Here is a 12,154-nt window from a genome sequence, read left to right as displayed (position 1 = left end):
ACCTATCTACCTATCTACCTACCTACCTACCTACCTACCTACCTACCTACCTACCTACCTAACCTGATAGAGATAAAGCCATCAGGCCTCCTCTTCCCCTCTACCAGGGGATTACAACCACAATATTAAGAATACAATTACAATTATAGTTACAATTAATATTAAATTTACAAATACAATAAAAATCAAAGTACTAAAAGATTAACTGATTAATAAAGGCTAGATAGCTTATTGTAGAAATTAAGAAAGAATTTTTTTTATGAATTAAGTAAAAATTAAACCTACTTTACGCAGTAAGAAAATGCTTAATAAGTTTGTTTTTGAACACTGCTAAATTCCGACAGTCTCTGATGTCACTGGGTATAGTCAATGATGGATCCTTGTGCCATTGAAGGTCTCTCCCATGTACATTTATAGATCATTTTATGTTGATACCAGTCGTTTAGTATTTTCAATTTCTACTGTTTACAAAATATCAATCAATCTTTCTCTATTATTATTGAGTACATGCTCTCCAAACCTTCCAACAGTGTCATCTCTAATTCTGGACCCAGTTCTACTATTTAAATCCCCTGTAGCATACAATTCTTAATCACATTTTATATTGTACAGCTACGCATCCTTTTCTATGTCTGATGAATCATCTGATGGAGCATAAAGTCCTAATACCACCACTTCCCAACCATGTACATTTATGCATACTCTGATGCATATTCCATTAATTTGCTCATAATTCTTAACGAACTTCGCTAAGTTATTCTTAATAAGGATACTACGAGTAACTCCTGCTCTGGCTTTAGATAATAACATCGAAAGAATAAATATCATGTTATCTATTAAACAGACTGAAGAACCACTTCTGATATTTCAGAGCTGTTTACCGTACGCTATGTGGGAATCACTTTGGTCACACACAAGATACTGATTAATAATACATTAATGCACAGGCACACTCAAATGCGTAGCAACGTAATCGCGCGCCTACTCCTAGTAGTTTAAAAATCGTAACACAACCGAAATGTCAATGCATCATATCCCGCTTAGAGGGATCGAGAAATAAGTGCTCATTTAAAGTATAAATAATGGTTTTATAACATAACTTTTTGTACAACTTGATGTAAAAACTCTCAGAGTTTCGGAGAATGGTCAGTGCAACTCGATGTGTGCGCCTCGAGTTATCCTGAATACTTCCAAAAGGTACTCAATCTTCTGCCAAGCGTTCCGCAACATTTGTGGAATGATTAGCGCAGCTGCATTTATAATACGTTGTCTCAGTTTTTCAAAAGTGTCAACTGTTGGTACACAACATTCGTCATAAAGCCCCAGAAAGAGATCAATGGGCGTCAAATCGGGTGACTTAAGTGGCCAGTTAAGGGTTCTCCTTGTTGCCGAAAAACCGATCCTGGGGTAGTTGATCAACAACAAAAGTTTTGCACATGTCCAGATACACATTCCTTTTGATTGTCGCCTCGCTGAAGGAGAATGGTCCAATGACGGAATGTTCTACTGAATGGCGCCAGGCTTGTTTCCACGATAAACGTTAGTTGAACTACTTGAGACTGCTTAGTTGTACATAGATAGCTGACCCGCGGTAGAATCGTTGACAGTGCAAGCCTAATTTCTTCATTGATGAATTTGAGCCTCTCCCTCTTTAATGTTTTAATTTCAGTTAACGTCGAGAAGCCCAGTTCACACAAATATTATGTAGTTGAAAATGGTAATAACATATTAACTGTCATCTCAGAGATAGTCCAGTATTCATCCCTTATTGACAACCAAAATGTTTACAAAGGCACTTCGAGAAGTTCTAATTCAATGTTCTTATGTAGGAGGAGTGTAATGTGCTCTGATCCCATTTCCTAACACAAAACAGAAAAAACAACATATTTAGGTACCGTGATTTAATTAAGTTCACGACTTTTACTACTTCGTCCATCACAATTTTCAGAGGAGATGGCAAAACAATGGCTTCGCGGTGAATGAGACAATGGTCGCCCGTATGTTATAATATAGGCCCACTTCACGTACTTAAGCCGTGAATTCTTTCACTCGGCCTGTCATAGAAGCGGTTCCATCTCTAAAACACTAATGCAATCCTCCCATGTGAATTCATTACGGACCACATATTCATTCGTTATAAGAAACATTTATTCTCCGGTTGCTCGCTCGGGCAGTTTGCACAAAAAAAATTGTAATTACATCCCTCCCCATTAATGTACCGAATGTAGGAAAGAAGTTGTGCATGACCGCTAATATCGGTGGACTCGTCGATCTGAAATGAGAACTTCTGACTGCTCTTTATTTTATCCTTCATAATGTCTTGGATGTCATTGGCCATGTCGTTATTAACTCGGCGGTTAATTGTGTCAGCAGAGAGAGGAATTTAATTTTAATTAATTTTATTAATTTCTTGCAATAATAGGTAAAAGTTCGCGTCATACCTTTCACCTTGTGGAGGCACACCGGTTGCGGAACACTGCCTAGACGACGCGGCTATGGTGCGAGATGACTTCGCAAGAAAGGAAATATTACAATGTATTGTCTTCTTTTTGTACCACTGTCAATGGTGGTTAGCTTTTGTCATGGCTGAATGAATCTACTCCATGAATGGATTCTGCGGCTCCCGGCTCCTCTCGCAGGCCTTGTGCCTCCACAGTCCTGCAGCGCGGCACGCATCGATCAGGCCCGCATCGCTACAGATTGTGCATGCGATTCACAATCACACAATAAATGCCATGCGCAGTTCGAAGAGGCGCGCGGCAAGGTCAGCACACTAAGCGACTAGTGTTTATGTTATTAATTTTCTTTCGTAGACTCCCCTAGAAGAGACCACACATCCACACGTCGTGTCGTCAGAATAGCGCACGCCCAGAATACCGGGTTGGCATACCATATGGTTTAGTGCAGACCACGACAGAGCTTGTGATCAGTGTTGCCAATTCAGCTATTTTATAGCTAACTCTAAATCTAGCTCTATCATAAAACCATTTGCTACAAAATATTCACTTCAGCTATTAGATAGGTTTTTAGTTACTGTGTCTTATATAAAAAGACAAGTTGACAATACGAAAATACCAGCAAGGAAAATCTACGCTGTAAATTGGTAGCGTTGTGATACATGTCTTCTCTGAGCATTTCTGTTTTCGTTAGTTTCGAATTGCCTTATTGTCGTATCAGTTATTCAGAATACATCCATATGAGGCTGTCAGATGAAATCCGATCGTTTCGTCTCTTGTTTGAACAAGTGTTAACTGGTTCTATGTAGCTGTAGATATTTCTTATGCATTCCTGGCACCAAGGTTAACAAATCAAAGCGGATAGTGAGAAAATTGCTCTTAAAATCACTTCATGTCGGTTAAGGTATAAAATGTTAAAAGTACCAAAGAGTGACAATTTAGTTCCTCAATGACGAAAATTGACAATTTACAGAAATTCATATATCAAACAATCCTCAACCTCCATACAGCGATCCAGAGAAATAGATCAGCTAACACAGCAATAGTCATTGTCTTGTTGCACAACAAACCTATATGCAAGTAACATACAGGAAAACCTTGGTTATTTAACGACGCTGAAATGGTATTTGGCGAGATGAAGCTGAAGACTTGCCATAGATAACTTGACATTCGCCTTACGGTTTGGGAAAACCTCGGAAAAACGCACTAGGTAATCAGCCCAACCGGGAGTCGAACCCGCTCCCGAGCGCAACCCCGGATCGACAGGAAAGCGGCTTAGCCGACTGAACTATGCCGGTGACTAACACGTTGTTAACCAAAAGACTAGAGCAGTGATCGTCAGCACTCGCTGAAATGGGTAATGGGTAAGGGATGCAACGAAATATGCATCTTCGTGCAGAAGAGAAAGGTAGAAAGCATATCCTGCCAGCAACCACGGACGCGCGCTGGTGCTATAAGAGATCTGAAGGTAAGAGACGCTAGCCCGAGGGTGCACTGTGTTGATGACCGCTAGACTAAAGCTTCGGCTATTCACATCATCTCTTGTTGGTAATGTTTGGTTGGCAGGTTTCAGTGGGGTATTCCAGTTTCTTCTGCCGGCATTCCGCCAATTACTCCATTAATAATCATATTTTTGTGTAGTGGATGAGCAAAAATCAAGAAAGTCCTAAAAAGATATAGATTCACTAAACTTAAGATGATGGATGCTGCACTGTACACAAATCGTTCAGTAAAGAAAACAGCATCGCAGAATTGAGGAAACACTTGGACGACTATCTAACTTCAATGTGTCATGTCTAAAAAAACCCTCGCTTACAATGAAGGACTCTGTCTTTATTATAGCATCATCGGTATTTACTTCACACTGAGAGAAGAGCAGACACGTAATCTTGCTCTCACGGAGTTGCCACTTCTTTCTGTCTTAGCTTATCTTTGCAAAGCGCATTGGCTACAATATTGATATGGCTAAGCTAACCAGACGTTTTCCTTTCGGCAGGACAGTCCTGCTTTGGAGATGTTTGTCCTTCCGTCTTCCATAACTCTGGCAGGACGCGTGAATGTCTTTCTTTGTAGAAGTGGACTACAAATGTTCCACCTCTCAGCAAAATGAAGGCTTAGTTAAGAAAGAAAATGTGGAAGAAACTGCAGTAATGTTTTATGAAAACTGTGTAATATATTCAGACATGCTGTGCAACAAACAGTTCAAGGACTTTGATATTTTCTAGTGAGCTTTGCTGGAGCATGCTCCTCTGTGGTCTGAAGAGAGCGCTGAGTTGATAGCTAAGCAAAGACTTTTAAAAATACTGATAGCGGTACAGAATTTGTTTGGCCAGTTTTCTTGCCTTACGAAGAATGTAATTTCAGATTTGTGGAATGTAGGTCAGGAGATTCTGTAGACAAGTTTTGGAGAGAAATATTTGTTCATTTCAGGGACCACAATGTCAGACATCATTAGGCCTACCGTTCGTCGATCATTTAATTCATTTCCTTTCTAGGTAAAAATGCATCTGTGAAAACAGTAAGCCTTATATTACAGAATATACCCAATTTGAACATTCGAAAAATGTTAATTACAAGTAAAACCAATAAAAATCATTATGACGACAAGCATAATTTCCTACTACTTAGCAATGCATTTTTAATTTTTTAAGTGTTTCCCAAAATGATTTAATGTCATCCGATGAATATACTCGTAAATAGAAAAATAAAGAATAAAAAAACACAATTTTGTCCTCTAATAAATACAGGCATATATCTGTAATCAATCATTAATGAAATTTCATGTTCACTGGTATAATAATCATTACACTTTTAATGTCATAATTAACCCTTTGAGGCATAATGGCTTCATTTAAATCATCCTTTACCACAAGTAGCCTAGTTGTGGTATTGTTTCTAGGTAGAAGTCTGAATTGTTTTAATGTCGTGAAGTTGGGCAACAGTGGCTCCAAATAAATCAACCTCCTAATTTGTATGCAAATTTATGAAAATACCAACTGTTTGCAAAGTTCATCTCTATTTTATGTATTTTATTTCATTTGACCAATATCCACCTAAAATTTGTTAATTAAGAGTTCTGTGCCTTAAAAGGTTAATACCGACATAGTCTATTTTATTTTATGTACGCAAATCAGGGTCCATTGACCAATGAAAAATCTGGTCAGTTTAAATATGACAGTGATTCATAAGAAGCGGCAACGTCTTGTTACTTGGAAGACGTAATATCACTGCTTACGTACAGTACGAATATTTAGTCCTGGCAGTCGCCAACAATGTGCGCCGGGTCAGGCAAGTCTATCAAGTTACGCCAAGGGGTGTTCGAGTTAGTCAATCGCTTGCATTCAGAGCGATCGGATGTCGCACGTGCTATAGAGCGGTATGTTTCAAATACAGTTAAGCTGTACTGCATTTCTTTACTGATCGCTCGCCCTTATCTCTACTCCGGAGCTCTCTCCACTCCCCCTATTACTTTCCTTCTTTCGCGTCGACCAGCTGTCAGGACTAAATAATTGGTCTGTAATAGGCTACATACAAGCTGGCATATTCATAGAGCACAACTGGGTCGCGGAGTGTCATTACAATTTCTTCGGCTAGGTTTGCCCCCAAAGTTTTATAAAACGATTTTCAGTTCCATTACTAAACACTGTGTATCGTGAAAATTGTTTGATTAATTTTACATTACTGAATGAGTACAAAGATAAATATGTCACGCATATTAAAATGTTGTATGAGATTTGTTGATGACATGTTAAATAACAATATGCAGATTTTCAGTGTGCTTTAATGGAATTTACAATTTCATTTTCCGAAAGCCTGCATTGGTTCAATTAAAAAATCTACTTTCAAACTAAATTCTCCACCTGCTTTTTCTACTTTGGCAAGTTGACTGTTTTTCAGTGCCGTGTTTTTCCTTCAGGATTTGTTCCCTTTAATTATGCATTTTTATTGCTGGAAGTGAACTACCCTACGTCTTCCGCTTTCAGACATTATTATTATTATTATTATTATTATTATTATTATTATTATTATTATTAAACTAGTATAGTACTTAGTTTGTCTTAAGACATTTAGTAGCTTTATTCAATATCTTTGAGGTATAGATGACTAAAAATTGCCTACTATGGCGAAATGTTCTACGAAAATGGTCAACTGTTACTTCTGAACATTGGCACATACACGATTCGCATTATTTAGGATAAAAAATACGCAGTAAAGAGATGCTTCCCTCATCATCGAAGCCAAGTCAAACATTATTATGGCATTACGAGTAATTAATAATAGTTACTGGAATTTATTGTGCTAAGGTAACTATCACTGTGTGGTGTACCGAATTGTGTAGGTATTTTTTTTTTTTCATTTTTCTTTATTTATTTTTTATACTTTCATTATATGTGTGACTACAGATAACACCTGGGGGGAGTGAGATGCAGACATTAAAAAAATAGAGGGTTGGAGAGGGCAGATGTGCGTATGTCTATGGCGGCAAAATTCCAATACCGTCCCTGAGATATCAGTTTATGTTTTGGGAATCCTCAATTACGGATGGTACCACATTAGGAAGCAAACGCTTTCTTGTTGTGCTAATGCTAAATCAGCTTCATAATCTCTGATTTGTCCCTTAGCGACAAATGGCTAAACACCACTTCTTTGTTAGTCCATCATCTTGTCGAAGATAATGAAACGACAAAACGCATTCTTTATTGTGGCTCGATTTGCAGACTAAATTCCTCCTTTAATTCTAACTTCTAATTAAAAATAAATTTATGCATAAAAATACTACAGCAATTAGGCCTAATATTACTACACATTACAGATTTATCAATAGGAATATTAGACATAATTTTTACCACTGCAAGAAAAAATTACGCAATCGTACTTCTCATGCATTGTGATACCAAATACTGCTCCATTGCGGAACATGAATGGATTTTATTTTCTGTCTAAAGTTGGCTCTGAATTTATAAATCAGTTAAATTACCGGTTGTTCTGTATGGTTGTGAAACTTGGACTCCCACTTTGAGAGAGAAACAGAGGCTAAGGTTGTTTGAGAATAAAGTGCTTAGGAAAATATTTGGGGCTAAGACAGATGAAGTTAGAGTAGAATGGAGAAAGTTACACAACGCAGAACTGCACACATTGTATTCTTCAGTTAACATAATTATGAACATTAAATTCAGACGTTTGAGATGGGCAGGGCATGTAGAACGTATAGGCGAATCCAGAAATGCATATATAGTGTTAGCTGGAAGGACGGAGGGAAAAAGATCTTTGGGGACGTAGATGGGAGGGTAATATTAATATGGATTTGAGGGAGGTGGGATATGATGATAGAGACTGGATTAATCTTGCAGGGACCGATTGCGGGTTTATGTGAGAGCGGCAATGAACCTCCGGGTTCCTTAAAAGCCGTAAGTATGTAGAATTGAAATGTATCTGATGAACGAAATTAAATAAGGTATGAATATCAGTCATTCCTCCAATATAATAGGTCTAGTAATGCATTAAAACAGTATGTAACATTAAAAGGACAAATAAAGAATAAAATTGTTTTTGAGCCACAGACAAATGACAATCAACTGGTATGCTGTAGGCCTATATAAACACTCGAGTATATCGCGCAAATTTTGTTATTGTTATTTATTCACCTGTTTGTATTACTTCACCAAAGCAAGTGAAGCCACGGGCGTAATGTGAACTATCGCGATGCGGTATTACGAACGCAGGAGCAGCAGCGCCACGGGCCCGGGCTGCAGACTCCACTGGCCTTGGATGAGTAATAATGCCAATCTTGTATTAACTTTATATAATTACGTACGTATTCTGCAGTCGTTTTTTTTTCGCGCCCATGTCAAAGCACAACTGAATAACATTATTATATAATAATATAATATATTATATTGCAGGCCGCCATGGATTAAAATAAACTCTTCCGAATTGGTTATGTACAGTATATACAGGGACTCTCTTTTTGTATAGAAATGGATTCATTCACATTGTTGAATTTATCACATACGACGTAAGCGACTGAAGTGGAATGACGTCAATGTAATGCTTTAATTTTGTTCTATTAATGCAGGTCAAATATAGGCATTGCACGTAAAAAAATGCAAATAAAATTGTTAAGATATGACGTGACTTGAAAAGTCTTACTGAAGTGACGTTATAATACAATACAATAGTTATTTCCGAACTAAATGCAGTGAATCAATATTTCCTGCGCTTAGTTTCATTCCCACCAGTCATCCTTTGTAGAAATGTATTGTTAACGTTTATTTTTGTTCAAAAGTTGGACACGAAGAAAGTTTGAGTGTGGCATAGGCCTATTATACTAATACCATAGTCTAGTATATACAGTCACGAAGCTCAATACGTAGGGAATATGCATCTATAGATAGTTGCTGACCACTAGGATCGCTACTATCGCCTCATCACATACAATGCGAAATAGTACCGGCACAGTCTATTGTTTCTAGTACTCTCAACAACTCAAGCTTCATGACTATATACTAAACTGTGCTAATATCATGTCTCAAGAACACATCGCTATCGTTAGCAATAGGCTACTTAGAATGCATTATGTATTTCACAGTGCACTCGCCATTTTTGCGCTTGATATGAATGTATCCAACAGTATTACCTCTATAATGTTATCTACTAGGAGAAAGTAAATATTTAAATAAATCTCATATCAATCACTAAAATTAAGAGTTAGAAGAAAATCTATACTCTAGTCCCGTCGCTCTGATTTCCGGCAGCCAATCACTTTGCAGGTCGGCTACATTTAAACGTGTGCGTCTTGTCATTCGCTGCTGATGACGTTATACACTTCCTAAGGCTCGATAAATACTTAATATAATTGCCCGCCATTTTGATTCTTTCCTTGGCGTTCGCAGAAAGCACACGAGGACGTTATTTGCCGCTCAATTATTTGCTCAATTACGGGCATTTTATTTATTATCATAGGAGCTACGGCATGATAGTGTTTAACGGTGCGGCAAATAGATTCCTCGTCTGGTAGCTCGGCAACGAAAGAACAAAAATGGCGAACGATACTACCTACATAGATTTTATAGAGCCTTCACTTCCTAAGGCGTAAGCAAAGAGAAGGAGTCACGCCGAAAATAACAGCGACGCGACTGTTTATCTTATGTTCTTGACGCCTCGAATTTTGGCAGATACGAAGCAATCGTTCTCTTTCAAGTAGTTACTATATAAATTTACACATTGTAATTATTGTCGGATTGCCCTTCCCGAATCCTTCAACGATCGACTTCGAGTCGGACATACGAAAAATTAACAATCGTCATGCCAACAGAAAGCTAGCATAATCTGAGCCACGACCAAGTAAATGACTATAACTCAAATAATCCCTGGCGCGACACTCCATGAAGGGCCAAGGCAACCAGTGGACTGCTGGCCTCACGTCCACATGCCTCAGCAAAGGTGAACAATCATTGAACCAGTACTAGATCAGCACGATGATCCCCCAGCCGATATAGTTGGTTTTCGAAACCGGATTTCGCTACCTATAGTAGCTCCCCAAATTCATCACTATACTGAATGGGCACCGATCCCATACATTGGAAGAATGATGAGTGACTACCTGCATGCATAATACAAAGCTCCTGTGGGAGATATAACGTGACATCCGTTTTCAGTTGCCTCAGGTAAAGAACAATTTAAAATATGCCATTTTGGAAGTAAAGAAATAGTTTGATGAAACCATTAACTTTTCGACTCTAATTATAATTATGGAACACTGAATCTATAGTTATAATGCACCTTTCCCATTGTAAGAGCTACTGTACAGTATAGGCAACCCGTCAGAGCTTAGAGAACATGATCTTTCTTATGACTCAAGTAGTTTCGAAACTCGGAGACAGTGTATTTCAAGACAGATGACAATCCTAAATTGTTTTTTTACAATATCTATTGGTTATTTTCGATCAAAGTACAGTTCACATTTTTAAAGAAGCATGAATGGGTCTCATTTCTTCAGAGCATTATGTTGTAGTTCCTTGAAACTGTAGAATAAGATACTGAGTATAGTCAACTTCGGATATAGTGAACCTCTGCGGACTTGCATATTTTGTTCACTATGTCCGAGGTTCACTAAATCCGAAGTGTCTCTTCCCTAATCTTAAATGACAGAAATGAATGAAACTGTGAACAAGAAAATATTTCATTTTCGTCGAATGGATTACACTGTATACTGTTATTCACAGTTGATTTACTTAAATTATGCTGTCGACCCACATCCGCTTGCAAAAGACCACGTTCAATGTCACTTATAATATTTGTCGTATCTTCCAAAGAAAACACTTTACGCTTTGACATTTTATACAGTACATTCATTGTTGGAACACTAGAAACAGAAGGTAGAAATGACAAATGCTGTTATGGTATGACTGCGTACTCAGCCTTGGAATTTCCCGGGTCACTTAATGGAAACTGGGAAACTGATGAAGTTTGAAAGCCATCGGAATCTTATCTTCATTTATTTTCAGGACATAATGTCTATCCCCTTTTAATAAAAGAATGCAATTTCATTTTCCGTTGTTTCATTGCTATCCGTCATAATGGAAATGTTTCTGAGAACAAAAGGCAATCCTTTGACGGTGGAGCATTCGCAATTACAGTAGAGTAGAGTACCTGAGGATAGAGTATCAAACCCTTCGACGGTGGAGTGAAGCAAGATCGTCACATGTCTAGGAATCACTAATCCTACCTTTATCCTTTGACTAAAGGAGTAAGAAACTTAGAATGTTGTTCTCAACACATTCTTTCAATTTTATACAAGAAGGTTTGACTTCAAATAAGAATTTGTCAGGATACAACACTTGTAATAAAATTTCAGTTTTTAAGGTTCACTATAACCGAAGCGAGAGTTCACTATAAACGGAAATATTAATGTACTTTTTAATGTATACGGGTCGGGTCCAACGACTTAGGTTCACTATATCCAGAGTTGACTGTATTTCTTTTTGGAACGCTGTCGAGGAACCGTGAAATGTGTGGGCAGGACAAGGCCCCCGCGGAACTGCCGCGTCCTTGTAAGCGGGCCGGGCATGCACAATGTTAGTCTGTTCAAACGCATCCAGACTGATCAGATCACCGTCTCAAAAAAATGCTACATAATACGATTATTAATTTAATAACAGTTTATATAATTATGTGGTGTTTAAAATACAATGTTATTTCTATAACTGTCATCATAGGTAGGAAGGTGTGAAGTTGATAGAAGTACGCGTTTCTTTTCGCGTATTAGGCTGGTTTCTATAATGATTATTCATAGCCTATCCTCCTGAGTCCTGAGAATATAGTATACTATACTATACTTCAACTATACTTCAAACATGATAATGATATAAAATGTATGTACAGAGACCCGAAGTATAGTATAATATACCTGCATTTGTGCCCTAACTGTAACCTGCAGAATTTTTTCAGCATTTTTCCTCATGTCAGTGACTTTTTTTTTTGTAGTAGGTTATAGAATTATATTGGACTTTAAAAATAAAACAACAAATATCTCAGCACTTAGGAGACTATGGGTATGTTTGCAAGTTTATCCTTCTTTCAAGACCTTCAACGTCCCAAGCATGAGTTCTACAAATCAAGCAAGTTATGTATGACATTAGGTCAGAAGGGTCATTTCTTAGAAAATGAACAAAGTGAAGGGATTTTTTTGTTGTTTT

At 37.7% G+C, this 12,154-nt stretch overlaps 1 protein-coding gene across 1 annotated transcript in view; it reads left to right on the top strand.

The window, feature by feature from the left end:
- The window catches only part of LOC138696314 (ras-associated and pleckstrin homology domains-containing protein 1), a 453,731-nt gene that overhangs the window by 287,945 nt on the left and 153,632 nt on the right, over nt 1-12,154 (top strand). The window lies entirely within an intron of this gene.

This window comes from Periplaneta americana, chromosome 3, assembly GCF_040183065.1.
Source record: "Periplaneta americana isolate PAMFEO1 chromosome 3, P.americana_PAMFEO1_priV1, whole genome shotgun sequence".
Classification (NCBI taxonomy): domain Eukaryota; kingdom Metazoa; phylum Arthropoda; class Insecta; order Blattodea; family Blattidae; genus Periplaneta; species Periplaneta americana.
This window is presented reverse-complemented; position numbering and strand designations above follow the sequence as displayed.